Source organism: Schistocerca gregaria, chromosome 4, assembly GCF_023897955.1.
Source record: "Schistocerca gregaria isolate iqSchGreg1 chromosome 4, iqSchGreg1.2, whole genome shotgun sequence".
In the NCBI taxonomy this organism is placed as follows: Eukaryota; Metazoa; Arthropoda; class Insecta; order Orthoptera; family Acrididae; genus Schistocerca; species Schistocerca gregaria.
Genome location: NC_064923.1, coordinates 13,576,463 through 13,603,308, shown reverse-complemented (window position 1 = coordinate 13,603,308; position 26,846 = coordinate 13,576,463). Strand labels below are relative to the sequence as shown.

Here is a 26,846-nt window from a genome sequence, read left to right as displayed (position 1 = left end):
AGATGTGCAAGTGCCAGTCAAAAACACGCGGCGACGGCAATATGCAAACCAATTCGCTAGTTAACACCGGTATTGTTGTGCGTGTTTCAAGCTCAAGAGCATCTCCAAGCAGAAAATGGTCAACAGCAACGTTCACACGGTTTCGTACTGCTCAAGTGCTGCACTAAAACGGTATGTTTCTTTTTCAGATCTGGAAAAACACGACCGAGAGAGGAATCAAATACGCAATCTTCGGATACGAAGTCCGACGCCTTATCCATTAGGCCACACGGTCACTGACAAACAAGTGGAACTTATATACGACTCATCTCAAAACGCTCACACCACTGAGGAGTTGTGTTTTCGTTCTACACAGACGCTGCCCCTTGCTCTTTCCCACCCATTTGATACATTCAACCTGCTACGAGACCTACCAAATATAGACTGGGAAACTAAACCACACACTTTGTGCATTCGGAAATGTAAGGCAGGGCGTCCCTCGCCGCATTTGCTACGATGTCCATTTGCTACTTCTGCAGAAGTGGCGGCGGCGGCGACGACGACGACGACGACGACGACGACGACGACGACAACCGCGGAAGGCTCTGAGATATGTGAGAAATACATCTATAAAATATATTTCAGACTGTCCCATCCCACCTTATGCTGTACCGCTTTGGCAAATGCTTTATCTGCGCCATTCGCCTTAATCACATCTGAGAGTAATTCTTAATAAAACGCCTCTCGCTAATTGTTAGTCATCCCAGATACTGTTTGCTATAAGGCCACGACACGCAACTGATATCCAAAATTCGTCTGCCTCCTGTGAGGATCGAACTCACGACCCCTGGTTTACTAGACCAGTGCTCTGCCACTGAGCTAAAGAGGCGCGGCCTAGCGGTACTTTTGCGTACTTCATCCTTACGGTCGTCTGGATCATCAGACTTCAGCTGACAACACTTCATATTACCGTCTAATATTTGCAGCTATGGCGACCCATTACTGCTTGCCTACACATCTGACACGTAAAGGAAGTGCTCTCCAAATAACACCACTTGCATTTCAGAACATGTCTTTCACACATGTCTACAAAATCACCTTCACCTTCAAATACAGTTTCGTAGCGACTGACGGAGACGTAGGCAAAGTTTAAAGTTGCTATTTCCATTACATCACGTTAATCAGAAAAACGGTAAGTTACATCTGCAGAGGAACAAAATTCCGTTCCTCCCCACGTGGGGCTCGAACCCACGACCCTGGGATTAAGAGCCTTATGTTCTACCGACTGAGCTAGCCGCGCTGCCTCGGTGAGTATATGCCGGGTAGCACGTCACACAGTACTCGTTTGGGTTGATTGGTCCCATACAGAACCTCCCCATGTTGCCTAATGTTTTCCTAACGTCACACTCGTCACGTAGTTCACTTTTATTTCATAATCATTTCTGAGAGGTAACAGAATTGCATGACAACCTGCAGAGCTAGTTTCGTCAAAATTAACACACATACTTGATGTGACTCATAAGCCGAACGAGTTACTTTCCGACGTTATTTTAGATGTGCAAGTGCCAGTCAAAAACACGCGGCGACGGCAATATGCAAACCAATTCGCTAGTTAACACCGGTCTTGTTGTGCGTGTTTCAAGCTCAAGAGCATCTCCAAGCAGAAAATGGTCAACAGCAACGTTCACACGGTTTCGTACTGCTCAAGTGCTGCACTAAAACGGTATGTTTCTTTTTCAGATCTGGAAAAACACGACCGAGAGAGGAATCAAACACGCAATCTTCGGATACGAAGTCCGACGCCTTATCCATTAGGCCACACGGTCACTGACAAACAAGTGGAACTTATATACGACTCATCTCAAAACGCTCACACCACTGAGGAGTTGTGTTTTCGTTCTACACAGACGCTGCCCCTTGCTCTTTCCCACCCATTTGATACATTCAACCTGCTACGAGACCTACCAAATATAGACTGGGAAACTAAACCACACACTTTGTGCATTCGGAAATGTAAGGCAGGGCGTCCCTCGCCGCATTTGCTACGATGTCCATTTGCTACTTCTGCAGAAGTGGCGGCGGCGGCGGCGGCGGCGGCGGCGACGACGACGACGACGACGACGACGACGACAACCGCGGAAGGCTCTGAGATATGTGAGAAATACATCTACAAAATATATTTCAGACTGTGCCATCCCACCTTATGCTGTACCGCTTTGGCAAATGCTTTATCTGCGCCATTCGCCTTAATCACATCTGAGAGTAATTCTTAATAAAACGCCTCTCGCTAATTGTTAGTCATCCCAGATACTGTTAGCTATAAGGCCACGACGCGCAACTGATATCCAAAATTCGTCTGCCTCCTGTGAGGATCGAACTCACGACCCCTGGTTTACTAGACCAGTGCTCTGCCACTGAGCTAAAGAGGCGCGGCCTAGCGGTACTTTTGCGTACTTCATCCTTACGGTCGTCTGGATCATCAGACTTCAGCTGACAACACTTCATATTACCGTCTAATATTTGCAGCTATGGCGACCCATTACTGCTTGCCTACACATCTGACACGTAAAGGAAGTGCTCTCCAAATAACACCACTTGCATTTCAGAACATGTCTTTCACACATGTCTACAAAATCACCTTCACCTTCAAATACAGTTTCGTAGCGACTGACGGAGACGTAGGCAAAGTTTAAAGTTGCTATTTCCATTACATCACGTTAATCAGAAAAACGGTAAGTTACATCTGCAGAGGAACAAAATTCCGTTCCTCCCCACGTGGGGCTCGAACCCACGACCCTGGGATTAAGAGCCTTATGTTCTACCGACTGAGCTAGCCGCGCTGCCTCGGTGAGTATATGCCGGTTAGCACGTCACACAGTACTCGTTTGGGTTGATTGGTCCCATACAGAACCTCCCCATGTTGCCTAATGTTTTCCTAACGTCACACTCGTCACGTAGTTCACTTTTATTTCATAATCATTTCTGAGAGGTAACAGAATTGCATGACAACCTGCAGAGCTAGTTTCGTCAAAATTAACACACATCCTTGATGTGACTCATAAGCCGAACGAGTTACTTTCCGACGTTATTTTAGATGTGCAAGTGCCAGTCAAAAACACGCGGCGACGGCAATATGCAAACCAATTCGCTAGTTAACACCGGTCTTGTTGTGCGTGTTTCAAGCTCAAGAGCATCTCCAAGCAGAAAATGGTCAACAGCAACGTTCACACGGTTTCGTACTGCTCAAGTGCTGCACTAAAACGGTATGTTTCTTTTTCAGATCTGGAAAAACACGACCGAGAGAGGAATCAAACACGCAATCTTCGGATACGAAGTCCGACGCCTTATCCATTAGGCCACACGGTCACTGACAAACAAGTGGAACTTATATACGACTCATCTCAAAACGCTCACACCACTGAGGAGTTGTGTTTTCGTTCTACACAGACGCTGCCCCTTGCTCTTTCCCACCCATTTGATACATTCAACCTGCTACGAGACCTACCAAATATAGACTGGGAAACTAAACCACACACTTTGTGCATTCGGAAATGTAAGGCAGGGCGTCCCTCGCCGCATTTGCTACGATGTCCATTTGCTACTTCTGCAGAAGTGGCGGCGGCGACGACGACGACGACGACAAAAGCGGAAGGCTCTGAGATATGTGAGAAATACATCTATAAAATATATTTCAGACTGTCCCATCCCACCTTATGCTGTACCGCTTTGGCAAATGCTTTATCTGCGCCATTCGCCTTAATCACATCTGAGAGTAATTCTTAATAAAACGCCTCTCGCTAATTGTTAGTCATCCCAGATACTGTTTGCTATAAGGCCACGACGCGCAACTGATATCCAAAATTCGTCTGCCTCCTGTGAGGATCGAACTCACGACCCCTGGTTTACTAGACCAGTGCTCTGCCACTGAGCTAAAGAGGCGCGGCCTAGCGGTACTTTTGCGTACTTCATCCTTACGGTTGTCTGGATCATCAGACTTCAGCTGACAACACTTCATATTACCGTCTAATATTTGCAGCTATGGCGACCCATTACTGCTTGCCTACACATCTGACACGTAAGGGAAGTGCTCTCCAAATAACACCACTTGCATTTCAGAACATGTCTTTCACACATGTCTACAAAATCACCTTCACCTTCAAATACAGTTTCGTAGCGACTGACGGAGACGTAGGCAAAGTTTAAAGTTGCTATTTCCATTACATCACGTTAATCAGAAAAACGGTAAGTTACATCTGCAGAGGAACAAAATTCCGTTCCTCCCCACGTGGGGCTCGAACCCACGACCCTGGGATTAAGAGCCTTATGTTCTACCGACTGAGCTAGCCGCGCTGCCTCGGTGAGTATATGCCGGTTAGCACGTCACACAGTACTCGTTTGGGTTGATTGGTCCCATACAGAACCTCCCCATGTTGCCTAATGTTTTCCTAACGTCACACTCGTCACGTAGTTCACTTTTATTTCATAATCATTTCTGAGAGGTAACAGAATTGCATGACAACCTGCAGAGCTAGTTTCGTCAAAATTAACACATATACTTGATGTGACTCATAAGCCGAACGAGTTACTTTCCGACGTTATTTTAGATGTGCAAGTGCCAGTCAAAAACACGCGGCGACGGCAATATGCAAACCAATTCGCTAGTTAACACCGGTCTTGTTGTGCGTGTTTCAAGCTCAAGAGCATCTCCAAGCAGAAAATGGTCAACAGCAACGTTCACACGGTTTCGTACTGCTCAAGTGCTGCACTAAAACGGTATGTTTCTTTTTCATATCTGGAAAAACACGACCGAGAGAGGAATCAAACACGCAATCTTCGGATACGAAGTCCGACGCCTTATCCATTAGGCCACACGGTCACTGACAAACAAGTGGAACTTATATACGACTCATCTCAAAACGCTCACACCACTGAGGAGTTGTGTTTTCGTTCTACACAGACGCTGCCCCTTGCTCTTTCCCACCCATTTGATACATTCAACCTGCTACGAGACCTACCAAATATAGACTGGGAAACTAAACCACACACTTTGTGCATTCGGAAATGTAAGGCAGGGCGTCCCTCGCCGCATTTGCTACGATGTCCATTTGCTACTTCTGCAGAAGTGGCGGCGGCGACGACGACGACGACGACGACGACGACGACGACGACGACGACGACGACGACGACAACCGCGGAAGGCTCTGAGATATGTGAGAAATACATCTATAAAATATATTTCAGACTGTCCCATCCCACCTTATGCTGTACCGCTTTGGCAAATGCTTTATCTGCGCCATTCGCCTTAATCACATCTGAGAGTAATTCTTAATAAAACGCCTCTCGCTAATTGTTAGTCATCCCAGATACTGTTTGCTATAAGGCCACGACGCGCAACTGATATCCAAAATTCGTCTGCCTCCTGTGAGGATCTAACTCACGACCCCTGGTTTACTAGACCAGTGCTCTGCCACTGAGCTAAAGAGGCGCGGCCTAGCGGTACTTTTGCGTACTTCATCCTTACGGTCGTCTGGATCATCAGACTTCAGCTGACAACACTTCATATTACCGTCTAATATTTGCAGCTATGGCGACCCATTACTGCTTGCCTACACATCTGACACGTAAAGGAAGTGCTCTCCAAATAACACCACTTGCATTTCAGAACATGTCTTTCACACATGTCTACAAAATCACCTTCACCTTCAAATACAGTTTCGTAGCAACTGACGGAGACGTAGGCAAAGTTTTTGCTATTTCCATTACATCACGTTAATCAGAAAAACGGTAAGTTACATCTGCAGAGGAACAAAATTCCGTTCCTCCCCACGTGGGGCTCGAACCCACGACCCTGGGACTAAGAGCCTTATGTTCTACCGACTGAGCTAGCCGCGCTGCCTCGGTGAGTATATGCCGGTTAGCACGTCACACAGTACTCGTTTGGGTTGATTGGTCCCATACAGAACCTCCCCATGTTGCCTAATGTTTTCCTAACGTCACACTCGTCACGTAGTTCACTTTTATTTCATAATCATTTCTGAGAGGTAACAGAATTGCATGACAACCTGCAGAGCTAGTTTCGTCAAAATTAACACACATACTTGATGTGACTCATAAGCCGAACGAGTTACTTTCCGACGTTATTTTAGATGTGCAAGTGCCAGTCAAAAACACGCGGCGACGGCAATATGCAAACCAATTCGCTAGTTAACACCGGTCTTGTTGTGCGTGTTTCAAGCTCAAGAGCATCTCCAAGCAGAAAATGGTCAACAGCAACGTTCACACGGTTTCGTACTGCTCAAGTGCTGCACTAAAACGGTATGTTTCTTTTTCAGATCTGGAAAAACACGACCGAGAGAGGAATCAAACACGCAATCTTCGGATACGAAGTCCGACGCCTTATCCATTAGGCCACACGGTCACTGACAAACAAGTGGAACTTATATACGACTCATCTCAAAACGCTCACACCACTGAGGAGTTGTGTTTTCGTTCTACACAGACGCTGCCCCTTGCTCTTTCCCACCCATTTGATACATTCACCCTGCTACGAGACCTACCAAATATAGACTGGGAAACTAAACCACACACTTTGTGCATTCGGAAATGTAAGGCAGGGCGTCCCTCGCCGCATTTGCTACGATGTCCATTTGCTACTTCTGCAGAAGTGGCGGCGGCGGCGACGACGACGACGACGACGACGACGACGACGACGACGACGACGACGACGACGACGACAACCGCGGAAGGCTCTGAGATATGTGAGAAATACATCTATAAAATATATTTCAGACTGTCCCATCCCACCTTATGCTGTACCGCTTTGGCAAATGCTTTATCTGCGCCATTCGCCTTAATCACATCTGAGAGTAATTCTTAATAAAACGCCTCTCGCTAATTGTTAGTCATCCCAGATACTGTTTGCTATAAGGCCACGACGCGCAACTGATATCCAAAATTCGTCTGCCTTCTGTGAGGATCGAACTCACGACCCCTGGTTTACTAGACCAGTGCTCTGCCACTGAGCTAAAGAGGCGCGGCCTAGCGGTACTTTTGCGTACTTCATCCTTACGGTCGTCTGGATCATCAGACTTCAGCTGACAACACTTCATATTACCGTCTAATATTTGCAGCTATGGCGACCCATTACTGCTTGCCTACACATCTGACACGTAAAGGAAGTGCTCTCCAAATAACACCACTTGCATTTCAGAACATGTCTTTCACACATGTCTACAAAATCACCTTCACCTTCAAATACAGTTTCGTAGCGACTGACGGAGACATAGGCAAAGTTTAAAGTTGCTATTTCCATTACATCACGTTAATCAGAAAAACGGTAAGTTACATCTGCAGAGGAACAAAATTCCGTTCCTCCCCACGTGGGGCTCGAACCCACGACCCTGGGATTAAGAGCCTTATGTTCTACCGACTGAGCTAGCCGCGCTGCCTCGGTGAGTATATGCCGGTTAGCACGTCACACAGTACTCGTTTGGGTTGATTGGTCCCATACAGAACCTCCCCATGTTGCCTAATGTTTTCCTAACGTCACACTCGTCACGTAGTTCACTTTTATTTCATAATCATTTCTGAGAGGTAACAGAATTGCATGACAACCTGCAGAGCTAGTTTCGTCAAAATTAACACACATACTTGATGTGACTCATAAGCCGAACGAGTTACTTTCCGACGTTATTTTAGATGTGCAAGTGCCAGTCAAAAACACGCGGCGACGGCAATATGCAAACCAATTCGCTAGTTAACACCGGTCTTGTTGTGCGTGTTTCAAGCTCAAGAGCATCTCCAAGCGGAAAATGGTCAACAGCAACGTTCACACGGTTTCGTACTGCTCAAGTGCTGCACTAAAACGGTATGTTTCTTTTTCATATCTGGAAAAACACGACCGAGAGAGGAATCAAACACGCAATCTTCGGATACGAAGTCCGACGCCTTATCCATTAGGCTACACGGTCACTGACAAACAAGTGGAACTTATATACGACTCATCTCAAAACGCTCACACCACTGAGGAGTTGTGTTTTCGTTCTACACAGACGCTGCCCCTTGCTCTTTCCCACCCATTTGATACATTCAACCTGCTACGAGACCTACCAAATATAGACTGGGAAACTAAACCACACACTTTGTGCATTCGGAAATGTAAGGCAGGGCGTCCCTCGCCGCATTTGCTACGATGTCCATTTGCTACTTCTGCAGAAGTGGCGGCGGCGACGACGACGACGACGACGACGACGACGACGACAACCGCGGAAGGCTCTGAGATATGTGAGAAATACATCTATAAAATATATTTCAGACTGTCCCATCCCACCTTATGCTGTACCGCTTTGGCAAATGCTTTATCTGCGCCATTCGCCTTAATCACATCTGAGAGTAATTCTTAATAAAACGCCTCTCGCTAATTGTTAGTCATCCCAGATACTGTTTGCTATAAGGCCACGACGCGCAACTGATATCCAAAATTCGTCTGCCTCCTGTGAGGATCGAACTCACGACCCCTGGTTTACTAGACCAGTGCTCTGCCACTGAGCTAAAGAGGCGCGGCCTAGCGGTACTTTTGCGTACTTCATCCTTACGGTCGTCTGGATCATCAGACTTCAGCTGACAACACTTCATATTACCGTCTAATATTTGCACCTATGGCGACCCATTACTGCTTGCCTACACATCTGACACGTAAAGGAAGTGCTCTCCAAATAACACCACTTGCATTTCAGAACATGTCTTTCACACATGTCTACAAAATCACCTTCACCTTCAAATACAGTTTCGTAGCGACTGACGGAGACGTAGGCAAAGTTTAAAGTTGCTATTTCCATTACATCACGTTAATCAGAAAAAACGGTAAGTTACATCTGCAGAGGAACAAAATTCCGTTCCTCCCCACGTGGGGCTCGAACCCACGACCCTGGGATTAAGAGCCTTATGTTCTACCGACTGAGCTAGCCGCGCTGCCTCGGTGAGTATATGCCGGTTAGCACGTCACACAGTACTCGTTTGGGTTGATTGGTCCCATACAGAACCTCCCCATGTTGCCTAATGTTTTCCTAACGTCACACTCGTCACGTAGTTCACTTTTATTTCATAATCATTTCTGAGAGGTAACAGAATTGCATGACAACCTGCAGAGCTAGTTTCGTCAAAATTAACACACATACTTGATGTGACTCATAAGCCGAACGAGTTACTTTCCGACGTTATTTTAGATGTGCAAGTGCCAGTCAAAAACACGCGGCGACGGCAATATGCAAACCAATTCGCTAGTTAACACCGGTCTTGTTGTGCGTGTTTCAAGCTCAAGAGCATCTCCAAGCAGAAAATGGTCAACAGCAACGTTCACACGGTTTCGTACTGCTCAAGTGCTGCACTAAAACGGTATGTTTCTTTTTCAGATCTGGAAAAACACGACCGAGAGAGGAATCAAACACGCAATCTTCGGATACGAAGTCCGACGCCTTATCCATTAGGCCACACGGTCACTGACAAACAAGTGGAACTTATATACGACTCATCTCAAAACGCTCACACCACTGAGGAGTTGTGTTTTCGTTCTACACAGACGCTGCCCCTTGCTCTTTCCCACCCATTTGATACATTCAACCTGCTACGAGACCTACCAAATATAGACTGGGAAACTAAACCACACACTTTGTGCATTCGGAAATGTAAGGCAGGGCGTCCCTCGCCGCATTTGCTACGATGTCCATTTGCTACTTCTGCAGAAGTGGCGGCGGCGACGACGACGACGACGACAAAAGCGGAAGGCTCTGAGATATGTGAGAAATACATCTATAAAATATATTTCAGACTGTCCCATCCCACCTTATGCTGTACCGCTTTGGCAAATGCTTTATCTGCGCCATTCGCCTTAATCACATCTGAGAGTAATTCTTAATAAAACGCCTCTCGCTAATTGTTAGTCATCCCAGATACTGTTAGCTATAAGGCCACGACGCGCAACTGATATCCAAAATTCGTCTGCCTTCTGTGAGGATCGAACTCACGACCCCTGGTTTACTAGACCAGTGCTCTGCCACTGAGCTAAAGAGGCGCGGCCTAGCGGTACTTTTGCGTACTTCATCCTTACGGTCGTCTGGATCATCAGACTTCAGCTGACAACACTTCATATTACTGTCTAATATTTGCAGCTATGGCGACCCATTACTGCTTGCCTACACATCTGACACGTAAAGGAAGTGCTCTCCAAATAACACCACTTGCATTTCAGAACATGTCTTTCACACATGTCTACAAAATCACCTTCACCTTCAAATACAGTTTCGTAGCGACTGATGGAGACGTAGGCAAAGTTTAAAGTTGCTATTTCCATTACATCACGTTAATCAGAAAAACGGTAAGTTACATCTGCAGAGGAACAAAATTCCGTTCCTCCCCACGTGGGGCTCGAACCCACGACCCTGGGATTAAGAGCCTTATGTTCTACCGACTGAGCTAGCCGCGCTGCCTCGGTTAGTATATGCCGGTTAGCACGTCACACAGTACTCGTTTGGGTTGATTGGTCCCATACAGAACCTCCCCATGTTGCCTAATGTTTTCCTAACGTCACACTCGTCACGTAGTTCACTTTTATTTCATAATCATTTCTGAGAGGTAACAGAATTGCATGACAACCTGCAGAGCTAGTTTCGTCAAAATTAACACACATACTTGATGTGACTCATAAGCCGAACGAGTTACTTTCCGACGTTATTTTAGATGTGCAAGTGCCAGTCAAAAACACGCGGCGACGGCAATATGCAAACCAATTCGCTAGTTAACACCGGTCTTGTTGTGCGTGTTTCAAGCTCAAGAGCATCTCCAAGCAGAAAATGGTCAACAGCAACGTTCACACGGTTTCGTACTGCTCAAGTGCTGCACTAAAACGGTATGTTTCTTTTTCAGATCTGGAAAAACACGACCGAGAGAGGAATCAAACACGCAATCTTCGGATACGAAGTCCGACGCCTTATCCATTAGGCCACACGGTCACTGACAAACAAGTGGAACTTATATACGACTCATCTCAAAACGCTCACACCACTGAGGAGTTGTGTTTTCGTTCTACACAGACGCTGCCCCTTGCTCTTTCCCACCCATTTGATACATTCACCCTGCTACGAGACCTACCAAATATAGACTGGGAAACTAAACCACACACTTTGTGCATTCGGAAATGTAAGGCAGGGCGTCCCTCGCCGCATTTGCTACGATGTCCATTTGCTACTTCTGCAGAAGTGGCGGCGGCGGCGACGACGACGACGACGACGACGACGACAACCGCGGAAGGCTCTGAGATATGTGAGAAATACATCTATAAAATATATTTCAGACTGTCCCATCCCACCTTATGCTGTACCGCTTTGGCAAATGCTTTATCTGCGCCATTCGCCTTAATCACATCTGAGAGTAATTCTTAATAAAACGCCTCTCGCTAATTGTTAGTCATCCCAGATACTGTTTGCTATAAGGCCACGACGCGCAACTGATATCCAAAATTCGTCTGCCTTCTGTGAGGATCGAACTCACGACCCCTGGTTTACTAGACCAGTGCTCTGCCACTGAGCTAAAGAGGCGCGGCCTAGCGGTACTTTTGCGTACTTCATCCTTACGGTCGTCTGGATCATCAGACTTCAGCTGACAACACTTCATATTACCGTCTAATATTTGCAGCTATGGCGACCCATTACTGCTTGCCTACACATCTGACACGTAAAGGAAGTGCTCTCCAAATAACACCACTTGCATTTCAGAACATGTCTTTCACACATGTCTACAAAATCACCTTCACCTTCAAATACAGTTTCGTAGCGACTGACGGAGACATAGGCAAAGTTTAAAGTTGCTATTTCCATTACATCACGTTAATCAGAAAAACGGTAAGTTACATCTGCAGAGGAACAAAATTCCGTTCCTCCCCACGTGGGGCTCGAACCCACGACCCTGGGATTAAGAGCCTTATGTTCTACCGACTGAGCTAGCCGCGCTGCCTCGGTGAGTATATGCCGGTTAGCACGTCACACAGTACTCGTTTGGGTTGATTGGTCCCATACAGAACCTCCCCATGTTGCCTAATGTTTTCCTAACGTCACACTCGTCACGTAGTTCACTTTTATTTCATAATCATTTCTGAGAGGTAACAGAATTGCATGACAACCTGCAGAGCTAGTTTCGTCAAAATTAACACACATACTTGATGTGACTCATAAGCCGAACGAGTTACTTTCCGACGTTATTTTAGATGTGCAAGTGCCAGTCAAAAACACGCGGCGACGGCAATATGCAAACCAATTCGCTAGTTAACACCGGTCTTGTTGTGCGTGTTTCAAGCTCAAGAGCATCTCCAAGCGGAAAATGGTCAACAGCAACGTTCACACGGTTTCGTACTGCTCAAGTGCTGCACTAAAACGGTATGTTTCTTTTTCATATCTGGAAAAACACGACCGAGAGAGGAATCAAACACGCAATCTTCGGATACGAAGTCCGACGCCTTATCCATTAGGCCACACGGTCACTGACAAACAAGTGGAACTTATATACGACTCATCTCAAAACGCTCACACCACTGAGGAGTTGTGTTTTCGTTCTACACAGACGCTGCCCCTTGCTCTTTCCCACCCATTTGATACATTCACCCTGCTACGAGACCTACCAAATATAGACTGGGAAACTAAACCACACACTTTGTGCATTCGGAAATGTAAGGCAGGGCGTCCCTCGCCGCATTTGCTACGATGTCCATTTGCTACTTCTGCAGAAGTGGCGGCGGCGACGACGACGACGACGACGACGACGACAACCGCGGAAGGCTCTGAGATATGTGAGAAATACATCTATAAAATATATTTCAGACTGTCCCATCCCACCTTATGCTGTACCGCTTTGGCAAATGCTTTATCTGCGCCATTCGCCTTAATCACATCTGAGAGTAATTCTTAATAAAACGCCTCTCGCTAATTGTTAGTCATCCCAGATACTGTTTGCTATAAGGCCACGACGCGCAACTGATATCCAAAATTCGTCTGCCTCCTGTGAGGATCGAACTCACGACCCCTGGTTTACTAGACCAGTGCTCTGCCACTGAGCTAAAGAGGCGCGGCCTAGCGGTACTTTTGCGTACTTCATCCTTACGGTCGTCTGGATCATCAGACTTCAGCTGACAACACTTCATATTACCGTCTAATATTTGCACCTATGGCGACCCATTACTGCTTGCCTACACATCTGACACGTAAAGGAAGTGCTCTCCAAATAACACCACTTGCATTTCAGAACATGTCTTTCACACATGTCTACAAAATCACCTTCACCTTCAAATACAGTTTCGTAGCGACTGACGGAGACGTAGGCAAAGTTTAAAGTTGCTATTTCCATTACATCACGTTAATCAGAAAAAACGGTAAGTTACATCTGCAGAGGAACAAAATTCCGTTCCTCCCCACGTGGGGCTCGAACCCACGACCCTGGGATTAAGAGCCTCATGTTCTACCGACTGAGCTAGCCGCGCTGCCTCGGTGAGTATATGCCGGTTAGCACGTCACACAGTACTCGTTTGGGTTGATTGGTCCCATACAGAACCTCCCCATGTTGCCTAATGTTTTCCTAACGTCACACTCGTCACGTAGTTCACTTTTATTTCATAATCATTTCTGAGAGGTAACAGAATTGCATGACAACCTGCAGAGCTAGTTTCGTCAAAATTAACACACATACTTGATGTGACTCATAAGCCGAACGAGTTACTTTCCGACGTTATTTTAGATGTGCAAGTGCCAGTCAAAAACACGCGGCGACGGCAATATGCAAACCAATTCGCTAGTTAACACCGGTCTTGTTGTGCGTGTTTCAAGCTCAAGAGCATCTCCAAGCAGAAAATGGTCAACAGCAACGTTCACACGGTTTCGTACTGCTCAAGTGCTGCACTAAAACGGTATGTTTCTTTTTCAGATCTGGAAAAACACGACCGAGAGAGGAATCAAACACGCAATCTTCGGATACGAAGTCCGACGCCTTATCCATTAGGCCACACGGTCACTGACAAACAAGTGGAACTTATATACGACTCATCTCAAAACGCTCACACCACTGAGGAGTTGTGTTTTCGTTCTACACAGACGCTGCCCCTTGCTCTTTCCCACCCATTTGATACATTCAACCTGCTACGAGACCTACCAAATATAGACTGGGAAACTAAACCACACACTTTGTGCATTCGGAAATGTAAGGCAGGGCGTCCCTCGCCGCATTTGCTACGATGTCCATTTGCTACTTCTGCAGAAGTGGCGGCGGCGACGACGACGACGACGACAAAAGCGGAAGGCTCTGAGATATGTGAGAAATACATCTATAAAATATATTTCAGACTGTCCCATCCCACCTTATGCTGTACCGCTTTGGCAAATGCTTTATCTGCGCCATTCGCCTTAATCACATCTGAGAGTAATTCTTAATAAAACGCCTCTCGCTAATTGTTAGTCATCCCAGATACTGTTAGCTATAAGGCCACGACGCGCAACTGATATCCAAAATTCGTCTGCCTTCTGTGAGGATCGAACTCACGACCCCTGGTTTACTAGACCAGTGCTCTGCCACTGAGCTAAAGAGGCGCGGCCTAGCGGTACTTTTGCGTACTTCATCCTTACGGTCGTCTGGATCATCAGACTTCAGCTGACAACACTTCATATTACTGTCTAATATTTGCAGCTATGGCGACCCATTACTGCTTGCCTACACATCTGACACGTAAAGGAAGTGCTCTCCAAATAACACCACTTGCATTTCAGAACATGTCTTTCACACATGTCTACAAAATCACCTTCACCATCAAATACAGTTTCGTAGCGACTGATGGAGACGTAGGCAAAGTTTAAAGTTGCTATTTCCATTACATCACGTTAATCAGAAAAACGGTAAGTTACATCTGCAGAGGAACAAAATTCCGTTTCTCCCCACGTGGGGCTCGAACCCACGACCCTGGGATTAAGAGCCTTATGTTCTACCGACTGAGCTAGCCGCGCTGCCTCGGTGAGTATATGCCGGTTAGCACGTCACACAGTACTCGTTTGGGTTGATTGGTCCCATACAGAACCTCCCCATGTTGCCTAATGTTTTCCTAACGTCACACTCGTCACGTAGTTCACTTTTATTTCATAATCATTTCTGAGAGGTAACAGAATTGCATGACAACCTGCAGAGCTAGTTTCGTCAAAATTAACACACATACTTGATGTGACTCATAAGCCGAACGAGTTACTTTCCGACGTTATTTTAGATGTGCAAGTGCCAGTCAAAAACACGCGGCGACGGCAATATGCAAACCAATTCGCTAGTTAACACCGGTCTTGTTGTGCGTGTTTCAAGCTCAAGAGCATCTCCAAGCAGAAAATGGTCAACAGCAACGTTCACACGGTTTCGTACTGCTCAAGTGCTGCACTAAAACGGTATGTTTCTTTTTCATATCTGGAAAAACACGACCGAGAGAGGAATCAAACACGCAATCTTCGGATACGAAGTCCGACGCCTTATCCATTAGGCCACACGGTCACTGACAAACAAGTGGAACTTATATACGACTCATCTCAAAACGCTCACACCACTGAGGAGTTGTGTTTTCGTTCTACACAGACGCTGCCCCTTGCTCTTTCCCACCCATTTGATACATTCAACCTGCTACGAGACCTACCAAATATAGACTGGGAAACTAAACCACACACTTTGTGCATTCGGAAATGTAAGGCAGGGCGTCCCTCGCCGCATTTGCTACGATGTCCATTTGCTACTTCTGCAGAAGTGGCGGCGGCGACGACGACGACAACCGCGGAAGGCTCTGAGATATGTGAGAAATACATCTATAAAATATATTTCAGACTGTCCCATCCCACCTTATGCTGTACCGCTTTGGCAAATGCTTTATCTGCGCCATTCGCCTTAATCACATCTGAGAGTAATTCTTAATAAAACGCCTCTCGCTAATTGTTAGTCATCCCAGATACTGTTTGCTATAAGGCCACGACGCGCAACTGATATCCAAAATTCGTCTGCCTCCTGTGAGGATCGAACTCACGACCCCTGGTTTACTAGACCAGTGCTCTGCCACTGAGCTAAAGAGGCGCGGCCTAGCGGTACTTTTGCGTACTTCATCCTTACGGTCGTCTGGATCATCAGACTTCAGCTGACAACACTTCATATTACCGTCTAATATTTGCACCTATGGCGACCCATTACTGCTTGCCTACAGATCTGACACGTAAAGGAAGTGCTCTCCAAATAACACCACTTGCATTTCAGAACATGTCTTTCACACATGTCTACAAAATCACCTTCACCTTCAAATACAGTTTCGTAGCGACTGACGGAGACGTAGGCAAAGTTTAAAGTTGCTATTTCCATTACATCACGTTAATCAGAAAAAACGGTAAGTTACATCTGCAGAGGAACAAAATTCCGTTCCTCCCCACGTGGGGCTCGAACCCACGACCCTGGGATTAAGAGCCTTATGTTCTACCGACTGAGCTAGCCGCGCTGCCTCGGTGAGTATATGCCGGTTAGCACGTCACACAGTACTCGTTTGGGTTGATTGGTCCCATACAGAACCTCCCCATGTTGCCTAATGTTTTCCTAACGTCACACTCGTCACGTAGTTCACTTTTATTTCATAATCATTTCTGAGAGGTAACAGAATTGCATGACAACCTGCAGAGCTAGTTTCGTCAAAATTAACACACATACTTGATGTGACTCATAAGCCGAACGAGTTACTTTCCGACGTTATTTTAGATGTGCAAGTGCCAGTCAAAAACACGCGGCGACGGCAATATGCAAACCAATTCGCTAGTTAACACCGGTCTTGTTGTGCGTGTTTCAAGCTCAAGAGCATCTCCAAGCAGAAAATGGTCAACAGCAACGTTCACACGGTTTCGTACTGCTCAAGTGCTGCACTAAAACGGTATGTTTCTTTTTCAGATCTGGAAAAACACGACCGAGAGAGGAATCAAACACGCAATCTTCGGATACGAAGTCCGACGCCTTATCCATTAGGCCACACGGTCACTGACAAACAAGTGGAACTTATATACGACTCATCTCAAAACGCTCACACCACTGAGGAGTTGTGTTTTCGTTCTACACAGACGCTGCCCCTTGCTCTTTCCCACCCATTTGATACATTCAACCTGCTACGAGACCTACCAAATATAGACTGGGAAACTAAACCACACACTTTGTGCATTCGGAAATGTAAGGCAGGGCGTCCCTCGCCGCATTTGCTACGATGTCCATTTGCTACTTCTGCAGAAGTGGCGGCGGCGACGACGACGACAACCGCGGAAGGCTCTGAGATATGTGAGAAATACATCTATAAAATATATTTCAGACTGTCCCATCCCACCTTATGCTGTACCGCTTTGGCAAATGCTTTATCTGCGCCATTCGCCTTAATCACATCTGAGAGTAATTCTTAATAAAACGCCTCTCGCTAATTGTTAGTCATCCCAGATACTGTTAGCTATAAGGCCACGACGCGCAACTGATATCCAAAATTCGTCTGCCTTCTGTGAGGATCGAACTCACGACCCCTGGTTTACTAGACCAGTGCTGTGCCACTGAGCTAAAGAGGCGCGGCCTAGCGGTACTTTTGCGTACTTCATCCTTACGGTCGTCTGGATCATCAGACTTCAGCTGACAACACTTCATATTACTGTCTAATATTTGCAGCTATGGCGACCCATTACTGCTTGCCTACACATCTGACACGTAAAGGAAGTGCTCTCCAAATAACACCACTTGCATTTCAGAACATGTCTTTCACACATGTCTACAAAATCACCTTCACCTTCAAATACAGTTTCGTAGCGACTGATGGAGACGTAGGCAAAGTTTAAAGTTGCTATTTCCATTACATCACGTTAATCAGAAAAACGGTAAGTTACATCTGCAGAGGAACAAAATTCCGTTCCTCCCCACGTGGGGCTCGAACCCACGACCCTGGGATTAAGAGCCTTATGTTCTACCGACTGAGCTAGCCGCGCTGCCTCGGTGAGTATATGCCGGTTAGCACGTCACACAGTACTCGTTTGGGTTGATTGGTCCCATACAGAACCTCCCCATGTTGCCTAATGTTTTCCTAACGTCACACTCGTCACGTAGTTCACTTTTATTTCATAATCATTTCTGAGAGGTAACAGAATTGCATGACAACCTGCAGAGCTAGTTTCGTCAAAATTAACACACATACTTGATGTGACTCATAAGCCGAACGAGTTACTTTCCGACGTTATTTTAGATGTGCAAGTGCCAGTCAAAAACACGCGGCGACGGCAATATGCAAACCAATTCGCTAGTTAACACCGGTCTTGTTGTGCGTGTTTCAAGCTCAAGAGCATCTCCAAGCAGAAAATGGTCAACAGCAACGTTCACACGGTTTCGTACTGCTCAAGTGCTGCACTAAAACGGTATGTTTCTTTTTCATATCTGGAAAAACACGACCGAGAGAGGAATCAAACACGCAATCTTCGGATACGAAGTCCGACGCCTTATCCATTAGGCCACACGGTCACTGACAAACAAGTGGAACTTATATACGACTCATCTCAAAACGCTCACACCACTGAGGAGTTGTGTTTTCGTTCTACACAGACGCTGCCCCTTGCTCTTTCCCACCCATTTGATACATTCAACCTGCTACGAGACCTACCAAATATAGACTGGGAAACTAAACCACACACTTTGTGCATTCGGAAATGTAAGGCAGGGCGTCCCTCGCCGCATTTGCTACGATGTCCATTTGCTACTTCTGCAGAAGTGGCGGCGGCGACGACGACGACAACCGCGGAAGGCTCTGAGATATGTGAGAAATACATCTATAAAATATATTTCAGACTGTCCCATCCCACCTTATGCTGTACCGCTTTGGCAAATGCTTTATCTGCGCCATTCGCCTTAATCACATCTGAGAGTAATTCTTAATAAAACGCCTCTCGCTAATTGTTAGTCATCCCAGATACTGTTTGCTATAAGGCCACGACGCGCAACTGATATCCAAAATTCGTCTGCCTCCTGTGAGGATCGAACTCACGACCCCTGGTTTACTAGACCAGTGCTCTGCCACTGAGCTAAAGAGGCGCGGCCTAGCGGTACTTTTGCGTACTTCATCCTTACGGTCGTCTGGATCATCAGACTTCAGCTGACAACACTTCATATTACCGTCTAATATTTGCACCTATGGCGACCCATTACTGCTTGCCTACACATCTGACACGTAAAGGAAGTGCTCTCCAAATAACACCACTTGCATTTCAGAACATGTCTTTCACACATGTCTACAAAATCACCTTCACCTTCAAATACAGTTTCGTAGCGACTGACGGAGACGTAGGCAAAGTTTAAAGTTGCTATTTCCATTACATCACGTTAATCAGAAAAACGGTAAGTTACATCTGCAGAGGAACAAAATTCCGTTCCTCCCCACGTGGGGCTCGAACCCACGACCCTGGGATTAAGAGCCTTATGTTCTACCGACTGAGCTAGCCGCGCTGCCTCGGTGAGTATATGCCGGTTAGCACGTCACACAGTACTCGTTTGGGTTGATTGGTCCCATACAGAACCTCCCCATGTTGCCTAATGTTTTCCTAACGTCACACTCGTCACGTAGTTCACTTTTATTTCATAATCATTTCTGAGAGGTAACAGAATTGCATGACAACCTGCAGAGCTAGTTTCGTCAAAATTAACACACATACTTGATGTGACTCATAAGCCGAACGAGTTACTTTCCGACGTTATTTTAGATGTGCAAGTGCCAGTCAAAAACACGCGGCGACGGCAATATGCAAACCAATTCGCTAGTTAACACCGGTCTTGTTGTGCGTGTTTCAAGCTCAAGAGCATCTCCAAGCAGAAAATGGTCAACAGCAACGTTCACACGGTTTCGTACTGCTCAAGTGCTGCACTAAAACGGTATGTTTCTTTTTCATATCTGGAAAAACACGACCGAGAGAGGAATCAAACACGCAATCTTCGGATACGAAGTCCGACGCCTTATCCATTAGGCCACACGGTCACTGACAAACAAGTGGAACTTATATACGACTCATCTCAAAACGCTCACACCACTGAGGAGTTGTGTTTTCGTTCTACACAGACGCTGCCCCTTGCTCTTTCCCACCCATTTGATACATTCAACCTGCTACGAGACCTACCAAATATAGACTGTGAAACTAAACCACACACTTTGTGCATTCGGAAATGTAAGGCAGGGCGTCCCTCGCCGCATTTGCTACGATGTCCATTTGCTACTTCTGCAGAAGTGGCGGCGGCGACGACGACGACGACGACGACGACGACGACGACGGCGACGAAAGCGACGACGACGACGACGACGACGACGACGACGACGACAACCGCGGAAGGCTCTGAGATATGTGAGAAATACATCTATAAAATATATTTCAGACTGTCCCATCCCACCTTATGCTGTACCGCTTTGGCAAATGCTTTATCTGCGCCATTCGCCTTAATCACATCTGAGAGTAATTCTTAATAAAAGGCCTCTCGCTAATTGTTAGTCATCCCAGATACTGTTTGCTATAAGGCCACGACGCGCAACTGATATCCAAAATTCGTCTGCCTCCTGTGAGGATCGAACTCACGACCCCTGGTTTACTAGACCAGTGCTCTGCCACTGAGCTAAAGAGGCGCGGCCTAGCGGTACTTTTGCGTACTTCATCCTTACGGTCGTCTGGATCATCAGACTTCAGCTGACAACACTTCATATTACCGTCTAATATTTGCACCTATGGCGACCCATTACTGCTTGCCTACACATCTGACACGTAAAGGAAGTGCTCTCCAAATAACACCACTTGCATTTCAGAACATGTCTTTCACACATGTCTACAAAATCACCTTCACCTTCAAATACAGTTTCGTAGCGACTGACGGAGACGTAGGCAAAGTTTAAAGTTGCTATTTCCATTACATCACGTTAATCAGAAAAACGGTAAGTTACATCTGCAGAGGAACAAAATGCCGTTTCTCCCCACGTGGGGCTCGAACCCACGACCCTGGGATTAAGAGCCTTATGTTCTACCGACTGAGCTAGCCGCGCTGCCTCGGTGAGTATATGCCGGTTAGCACGTCACACAGTACTCGTTTGGGTTGATTGGTCCCATACAGAACCTCCCCATGTTGCCTAATGTTTTCCTAACGTCACACTCGTCACGTAGTTCACTTTTATTTCATAATCATTTCTGAGAGGTAACAGAATTGCATGACAACCTGCAGAGCTAGTTTCGTCAAAATTAACACACATACTTGATGTGACTCATAAGCCGAACGAGTTACTTTCCGACGTTATTTTAGATGTGCAAGTGCCAGTCAAAAACACGCGGCGACGGCAATATGCAAACCAATTCGCTAGTTAACACCGGTCTTGTTGTGCGTGTTTCAAGCTCAAGAGCATCTCCAAGCAGAAAATGGTCAACAGCAACGTTCACACGGTTTCGTACTGCTCAAGTGCTGCACTAAAACGGTATGTTTCTTTTTCATATCTGGAAAAACACGACCGAGAGAGGAATCAAACACGCAATCTTCGGATACGAAGTCCGACGCCTTATCCATTAGGCCACACGGTCACTGACAAACAAGTGGAACTTATATACGACTCATCTCAAAACGCTCACACCACTGAGGAGTTGTGTTTTCGTTCTACACAGACGCTGCCCCTTGCTCTTTCCCACCCATTTGATACATTCAACCTGCTACGAGACCTACCAAATATAGACTGGGAAACTAAACCACACACTTTGTGCATTCGGAAATGTAAGGCAGGGCGTCCCTCGCCGCATTTGCTACGATGTCCATTTGCTACTTCTGCAGAAGTGGCGGCGGCGACGACGACGACGACGACGACGACGACGGCGACAACCGCGGAAGGCTCTGAGATATGTGAGAAATACATCTATAAAATATATTTCAGACTGTCCCATCCCACCTTATGCTGTACCGCTTTGGCAAATGCTTTATCTGCGCCATTCGCCTTAATCACATCTGAGAGTAATTCTTAATAAAACGCCTCTCGCTAATTGTTAGTCATCCCAGATACTGTTTGCTATAAGGCCACGACGCGCAACTGATATCCAAAATTCGTCTGCCTCCTGTGAGGATCGAACTCACGACCCCTGGTTTACTAGACCAGTGCTCTGCCACTGAGCTAAAGAGGCGCGGCCTAGCGGTACTTTTGCGTACTTCATCCTTACGGTCGTCTGGATCATCAGACTTCAGCTGACAACACTTCATATTACCGTCTAATATTTGCAGCTATGGCGACCCATTACTGCTTGCCTACACATCTGACACGTAAAGGAAGTGCTCTCCAAATAACACCACTTGCATTTCAGAACATGTCTTTCACACATGTCTACAAAATCACCTTCACCTTCAAATACAGTTTCGTAGCGACTGACGGAGACGTAGGCAAAGTTTAAAGTTGCTATTTCCATTACATCACGTTAATCAGAAAAACGGTAAGTTACATCTGCAGAGGAACAAAATTCCGTTCCTCCCCACGTGGGGCTCGAACCCACGACCCTGGGATTAAGAGCCTTATGTTCTACCGACTGAGCTAGCCGCGCTGCCTCGGTGAGTATATGCCGGTTAGCACGTCACACAGTACTCGTTTGGGTTGATTGGTCCCATACAGAACCTCCCCATGTTGCCTAATGTTTTCCTAACGTCACACTCGTCACGTAGTTCACTTTTATTTCATAATCATTTCTGAGAGGTAACAGAATTGCATGACAACCTGCAGAGCTAGTTTCGTCAAAATTAACACACATACTTGATGTGACTCATAAGCCGAACGAGTTACTTTCCGACGTTATTTTAGATGTGCAAGTGCCAGTCAAAAACACGCGGCGACGGCAATATGCAAACCAATTCGCTAGTTAACACCGGTCTTGTTGTGCGTGTTTCAAGCTCAAGAGCATCTCCAAGCAGAAAATGGTCAACAGCAACGTTCACACGGTTTCGTACTGCTCAAGTGCTGCACTAAAACGGTATGTTTCTTTTTCATATCTGGAAAAACACGACCGAGAGAGGAATCAAACACGCAATCTTCGGATACGAAGTCCGACGCCTTATCCATTAGGCCACACGGTCACTGACAAACAAGTGGAACTTATATACGACTCATCTCAAAACGCTCACACCACTGAGGAGTTGTGTTTTCGTTCTACACAGACGCTGCCCCTTGCTCTTTCCCACCCATTTGATACATTCAACCTGCTACGAGACCTACCAAATATAGACTGGGAAACTAAACCACACACTTTGTGCATTCGGAAATGTAAGGCAGGGCGTCCCTCGCCGCATTTGCTACGATGTCCATTTGCTACTTCTGCAGAAGTGGCGGCGGCGGCGACGACGACGACGACGACGACGACGACGACGACGACGACGACGACGACGACAACCGCGGAAGGCTCTGAGATATGTGAGAAATACATCTATAAAATATATTTCAGACTGTCCCATCCCACCTTATGCTGTACCGCTTTGGCAAATGCTTTATCTGCGCCATTCGCCTTAATCACATCTGAGAGTAATTCTTAATAAAAGGCCTCTCGCTAATTGTTAGTCATCCCAGATACTGTTTGCTATAAGGCCACGACGCGCAACTGATATCCAAAATTCGTCTGCCTTCTATGAGGATCGAACTCACGACCTCTGGTTTACTAGACCAGTGCTCTGCCACTGAGCTAAAGAGGCGCGGCCTAGCGATACTTTTGCGTACTTCATCCTTACGGTCGTCTGGATCATCAGACTTCAGCTGACAACACTTCATATTACCGTCTAATATTTGCAGCTATGGCGACCCATTACTGCTTGCCTACACATCTGACACGTAAAGGAAGTGCTCTCCAAATAACACCACTTGCATTTCAGAACATGTCTTTCACACATGTCTACAAAATCACCTTCACCTTCAAATACAGTTTCGTAGCGACTGACGGAGACGTAGGCAAAGTTTAAAGTTGCTATTTCCATTACATCACGTTAATCAGAAAAACGGTAAGTTACATCTGCAGAGGAACAAAATTCCGTTCCTCCCCACGTGGGGCTCGAACCCACGACCCTGGGATTAAGAGCCTTATGTTCTACCGACTGAGCTAGCCGCGCTGCCTCGGTGAGTATATGCCGGTTAGCACGTCACACAGTACTCGTTTGGGTTGATTGGTCCCATACAGAACCTCCCCATGTTGCCTAATGTTTTCCTAACGTCACACTCGTCACGTAGTTCACTTTTATTTCATAATCATTTCTGAGAGGTAACAGAATTGCATGACAACCTGCAGAGCTAGTTTCGTCAAAATTAACACACATACTTGATGTGACTCATAAGCCGAACGAGTTACTTTCCGACGTTATTTTAGATGTGCAAGTGCCAGTCAAAAACACGCGGCGACGGCAATATGCAAACCAATTCGCTAGTTAACACCGGTCTTGTTGTGCGTGTTTCAAGCTCAAGAGCATCTCCAAGCAGAAAATGGTCAACAGCAACGTTCACACGGTTTCGTACTGCTCAAGTGCTGCACTAAAACGGTATGTTTCTTTTTCATATCTGGAAAAACACGACCGAGAGAGGAATCAAACACGCAATCTTCGGATACGAAGTCCGACGCCTTATCCATTAGGCCACACGGTCACTGACAAACAAGTGGAACTTATATACGACTCATCTCAAAACGCTCACACCACTGAGGAGTTGTGTTTTCGTTCTACACAGACGCTGCCCCTTGCTCTTTCCCACCCATTTGATACATTCAACCTGCTACGAGACCTACCAAATATAGACTGGGAAACTAAACCACACACTTTGTGCATTCGGAAATGTAAGGCAGGGCGTCCCTCGCCGCATTTGCTACGATGTCCATTTGCTACTTCTGCAGAAGTGGCGGCGGCGACGACGACGACGACGACGACGACGACGACGACGACGACGACGACGACAACCGCGGAAGGCTCTGAGATATGTGAGAAATACATCTATAAAATATATTTCAGACTGTCCCATCCCACCTTATGCTGTACCGCTTTGGCAAATGCTTTATCTGCGCCATTCGCCTTAATCACATCTGAGAGTAATTCTTAATAAAACGCCTCTCGCTAATTGTTAGTCATCCCAGATACTGTTTGCTATAAGGCCACGACGCGCAACTGATATCCAAAATTCGTCTGCCTCCTGTGAGGATCGAACTCACGACCCCTGGTTTACTAGACCAGTGCTCTGCCACTGAGCTAAAGAGGCGCGGCCTAGCGGTACTTTTGCGTACTTCATCCTTACGGTCGTCTGGATCATCAGACTTCAGCTGACAACACTTCATATTACCGTCTAATATTTGCACCTATGGCGACCCATTACTGCTTGCCTACACATCTGACACGTAAAGGAAGTGCTCTCCAAATAACACCACTTGCATTTCAGAACATGTCTTTCACACATGTCTACAAAATCACCTTCACCTTCAAATACAGTTTCGTAGCGACTGACGGAGACGTAGGCAAAGTTTAAAGTTGCTATTTCCATTACATCACGTTAATCAGAAAAAACGGTAAGTTACATCTGCAGAGGAACAAAATTCCGTTCCTCCCCACGTGGGGCTCGAACCCACGACCCTGGGATTAAGAGCCTTATGTTCTACCGACTGAGCTAGCCACGCTGCCTCGGTGAGTATATGCCGGTTAGCACGTCACACAGTACTCGTTTGGGTTGATTGGTCCCATACAGAACCTCCCCATGTTGCCTAATGTTTTCCTAACGTCACACTCGTCACGTAGTTCACTTTTATTTCATAATCATTTCTGAGAGGTAACAGAATTGCATGACAACCTGCAGAGCTAGTTTCGTCAAAATTAACACACATACTTGATGTGACTCATAAGCCGAACGAGTTACTTTCCGACGTTATTTTAGATGTGCAAGTGCCAGTCAAAAACACGCGGCGACGGCAATATGCAAACCAATTCGCTAGTTAACACCGGTCTTGTTGTGCGTGTTTGAAGCTCAAGAGCATCTCCAAGCAGAAAATGGTCAACAGCAACGTTCACACGGTTTCGTACTGCTCAAGTGCTGCACTAAAACGGTATGTTTCTTTTTCATATCTGGAAAAACACGACCGAGAGAGGAATCAAACACGCAATCTTCGGATACGAAGTCCGACGCCTTATCCATTAGGCCACACGGTCACTGACAAACAAGTGGAACTTATACACGACTCATCTCAAAACGCTCACACCACTGAGGAGTTGTGTTTTCGTTCTACACAGACGCTGCCCCTTGCTCTTTCCCACCCATTTGATACATTCAACCTGCTACGAGACCTACCAAATATAGACTGGGAAACTAAACCACACACTTTGTGCATTCGGAAATGTAAGGCAGGGCGTCCCTCGCCGCATTTGCTACGATGTCCATTTGCTACTTCTGCAGAAGTGGCGGCGGCGGCGGCGACGACGACGACGACGACGACGACGACGACGACGACGACGACGACGACAACCGCGGAAGGCTCTGAGATATGTGAGAAATACATCTATAAAATATATTTCAGACTGTCCCATCCCACCTTATGCTGTACCGCTTTGGCAAATGCTTTATCTGCGCCATTCGCCTTAATCACATCTGAGAGTAATTCTTAATAAAACGCCTCTCGCTAATTGTTAGTCATCCCAGATACTGTTTGCTATAAGGCCACGACGCGCAACTGATATCCAAAATTCGTCTGCCTCCTGTGAGGATCGAACTCACGACCCCTGGTTTACTAGACCAGTGCTCTGCCACTGAGCTAAAGAGGCGC

At 46.4% G+C, this 26,846-nt stretch overlaps 18 non-coding genes across 18 annotated transcripts; all 18 read right to left on the bottom strand.

The window, feature by feature from the left end:
* Nucleotides 1-796: 796 nt before the first annotated feature.
* On the bottom strand, nucleotides 797-868 carry Trnat-agu (transfer RNA threonine (anticodon AGU)). Its single transcript has one exon. It is a non-coding gene; the product is annotated as a tRNA-Thr (tRNA).
* A 1,468-nt stretch (nucleotides 869-2,336) lies between these two features.
* Nucleotides 2,337-2,408, bottom strand: Trnat-agu (transfer RNA threonine (anticodon AGU)). Its single transcript has one exon. It is a non-coding gene; the product is annotated as a tRNA-Thr (tRNA).
* A 1,438-nt stretch (nucleotides 2,409-3,846) lies between these two features.
* Trnat-agu (transfer RNA threonine (anticodon AGU)) lies at nucleotides 3,847-3,918 on the bottom strand. Its single transcript has one exon. It is a non-coding gene; the product is annotated as a tRNA-Thr (tRNA).
* A 1,474-nt stretch (nucleotides 3,919-5,392) lies between these two features.
* On the bottom strand, nucleotides 5,393-5,464 carry Trnat-agu (transfer RNA threonine (anticodon AGU)). Its single transcript has one exon. It is a non-coding gene; the product is annotated as a tRNA-Thr (tRNA).
* A 1,476-nt stretch (nucleotides 5,465-6,940) lies between these two features.
* On the bottom strand, nucleotides 6,941-7,012 carry Trnat-agu (transfer RNA threonine (anticodon AGU)). Its single transcript has one exon. It is a non-coding gene; the product is annotated as a tRNA-Thr (tRNA).
* A 1,453-nt stretch (nucleotides 7,013-8,465) lies between these two features.
* On the bottom strand, nucleotides 8,466-8,537 carry Trnat-agu (transfer RNA threonine (anticodon AGU)). Its single transcript has one exon. It is a non-coding gene; the product is annotated as a tRNA-Thr (tRNA).
* Nucleotides 8,538-9,976: 1,439 nt separating this feature from the next.
* Nucleotides 9,977-10,048, bottom strand: Trnat-agu (transfer RNA threonine (anticodon AGU)). The gene has a single exon. It is a non-coding gene; the product is annotated as a tRNA-Thr (tRNA).
* A 1,450-nt stretch (nucleotides 10,049-11,498) lies between these two features.
* Nucleotides 11,499-11,570, bottom strand: Trnat-agu (transfer RNA threonine (anticodon AGU)). Its single transcript has one exon. It is a non-coding gene; the product is annotated as a tRNA-Thr (tRNA).
* A 1,447-nt stretch (nucleotides 11,571-13,017) lies between these two features.
* Trnat-agu (transfer RNA threonine (anticodon AGU)) lies at nucleotides 13,018-13,089 on the bottom strand. Its single transcript has one exon. It is a non-coding gene; the product is annotated as a tRNA-Thr (tRNA).
* Nucleotides 13,090-14,528: 1,439 nt separating this feature from the next.
* On the bottom strand, nucleotides 14,529-14,600 carry Trnat-agu (transfer RNA threonine (anticodon AGU)). Its single transcript has one exon. It is a non-coding gene; the product is annotated as a tRNA-Thr (tRNA).
* A 1,432-nt stretch (nucleotides 14,601-16,032) lies between these two features.
* On the bottom strand, nucleotides 16,033-16,104 carry Trnat-agu (transfer RNA threonine (anticodon AGU)). Its single transcript has one exon. It is a non-coding gene; the product is annotated as a tRNA-Thr (tRNA).
* Nucleotides 16,105-17,537: 1,433 nt separating this feature from the next.
* On the bottom strand, nucleotides 17,538-17,609 carry Trnat-agu (transfer RNA threonine (anticodon AGU)). Its single transcript has one exon. It is a non-coding gene; the product is annotated as a tRNA-Thr (tRNA).
* Nucleotides 17,610-19,041: 1,432 nt separating this feature from the next.
* Nucleotides 19,042-19,113, bottom strand: Trnat-agu (transfer RNA threonine (anticodon AGU)). The gene has a single exon. It is a non-coding gene; the product is annotated as a tRNA-Thr (tRNA).
* A 1,501-nt stretch (nucleotides 19,114-20,614) lies between these two features.
* Nucleotides 20,615-20,686, bottom strand: Trnat-agu (transfer RNA threonine (anticodon AGU)). Its single transcript has one exon. It is a non-coding gene; the product is annotated as a tRNA-Thr (tRNA).
* A 1,453-nt stretch (nucleotides 20,687-22,139) lies between these two features.
* Nucleotides 22,140-22,211, bottom strand: Trnat-agu (transfer RNA threonine (anticodon AGU)). The gene has a single exon. It is a non-coding gene; the product is annotated as a tRNA-Thr (tRNA).
* Nucleotides 22,212-23,685: 1,474 nt separating this feature from the next.
* On the bottom strand, nucleotides 23,686-23,757 carry Trnat-agu (transfer RNA threonine (anticodon AGU)). Its single transcript has one exon. It is a non-coding gene; the product is annotated as a tRNA-Thr (tRNA).
* Nucleotides 23,758-25,225: 1,468 nt separating this feature from the next.
* Nucleotides 25,226-25,297, bottom strand: Trnat-agu (transfer RNA threonine (anticodon AGU)). The gene has a single exon. It is a non-coding gene; the product is annotated as a tRNA-Thr (tRNA).
* A 1,475-nt stretch (nucleotides 25,298-26,772) lies between these two features.
* Nucleotides 26,773-26,844, bottom strand: Trnat-agu (transfer RNA threonine (anticodon AGU)). Its single transcript has one exon. It is a non-coding gene; the product is annotated as a tRNA-Thr (tRNA).
* Between the last annotated feature and the right edge of the window lie 2 nt (nucleotides 26,845-26,846).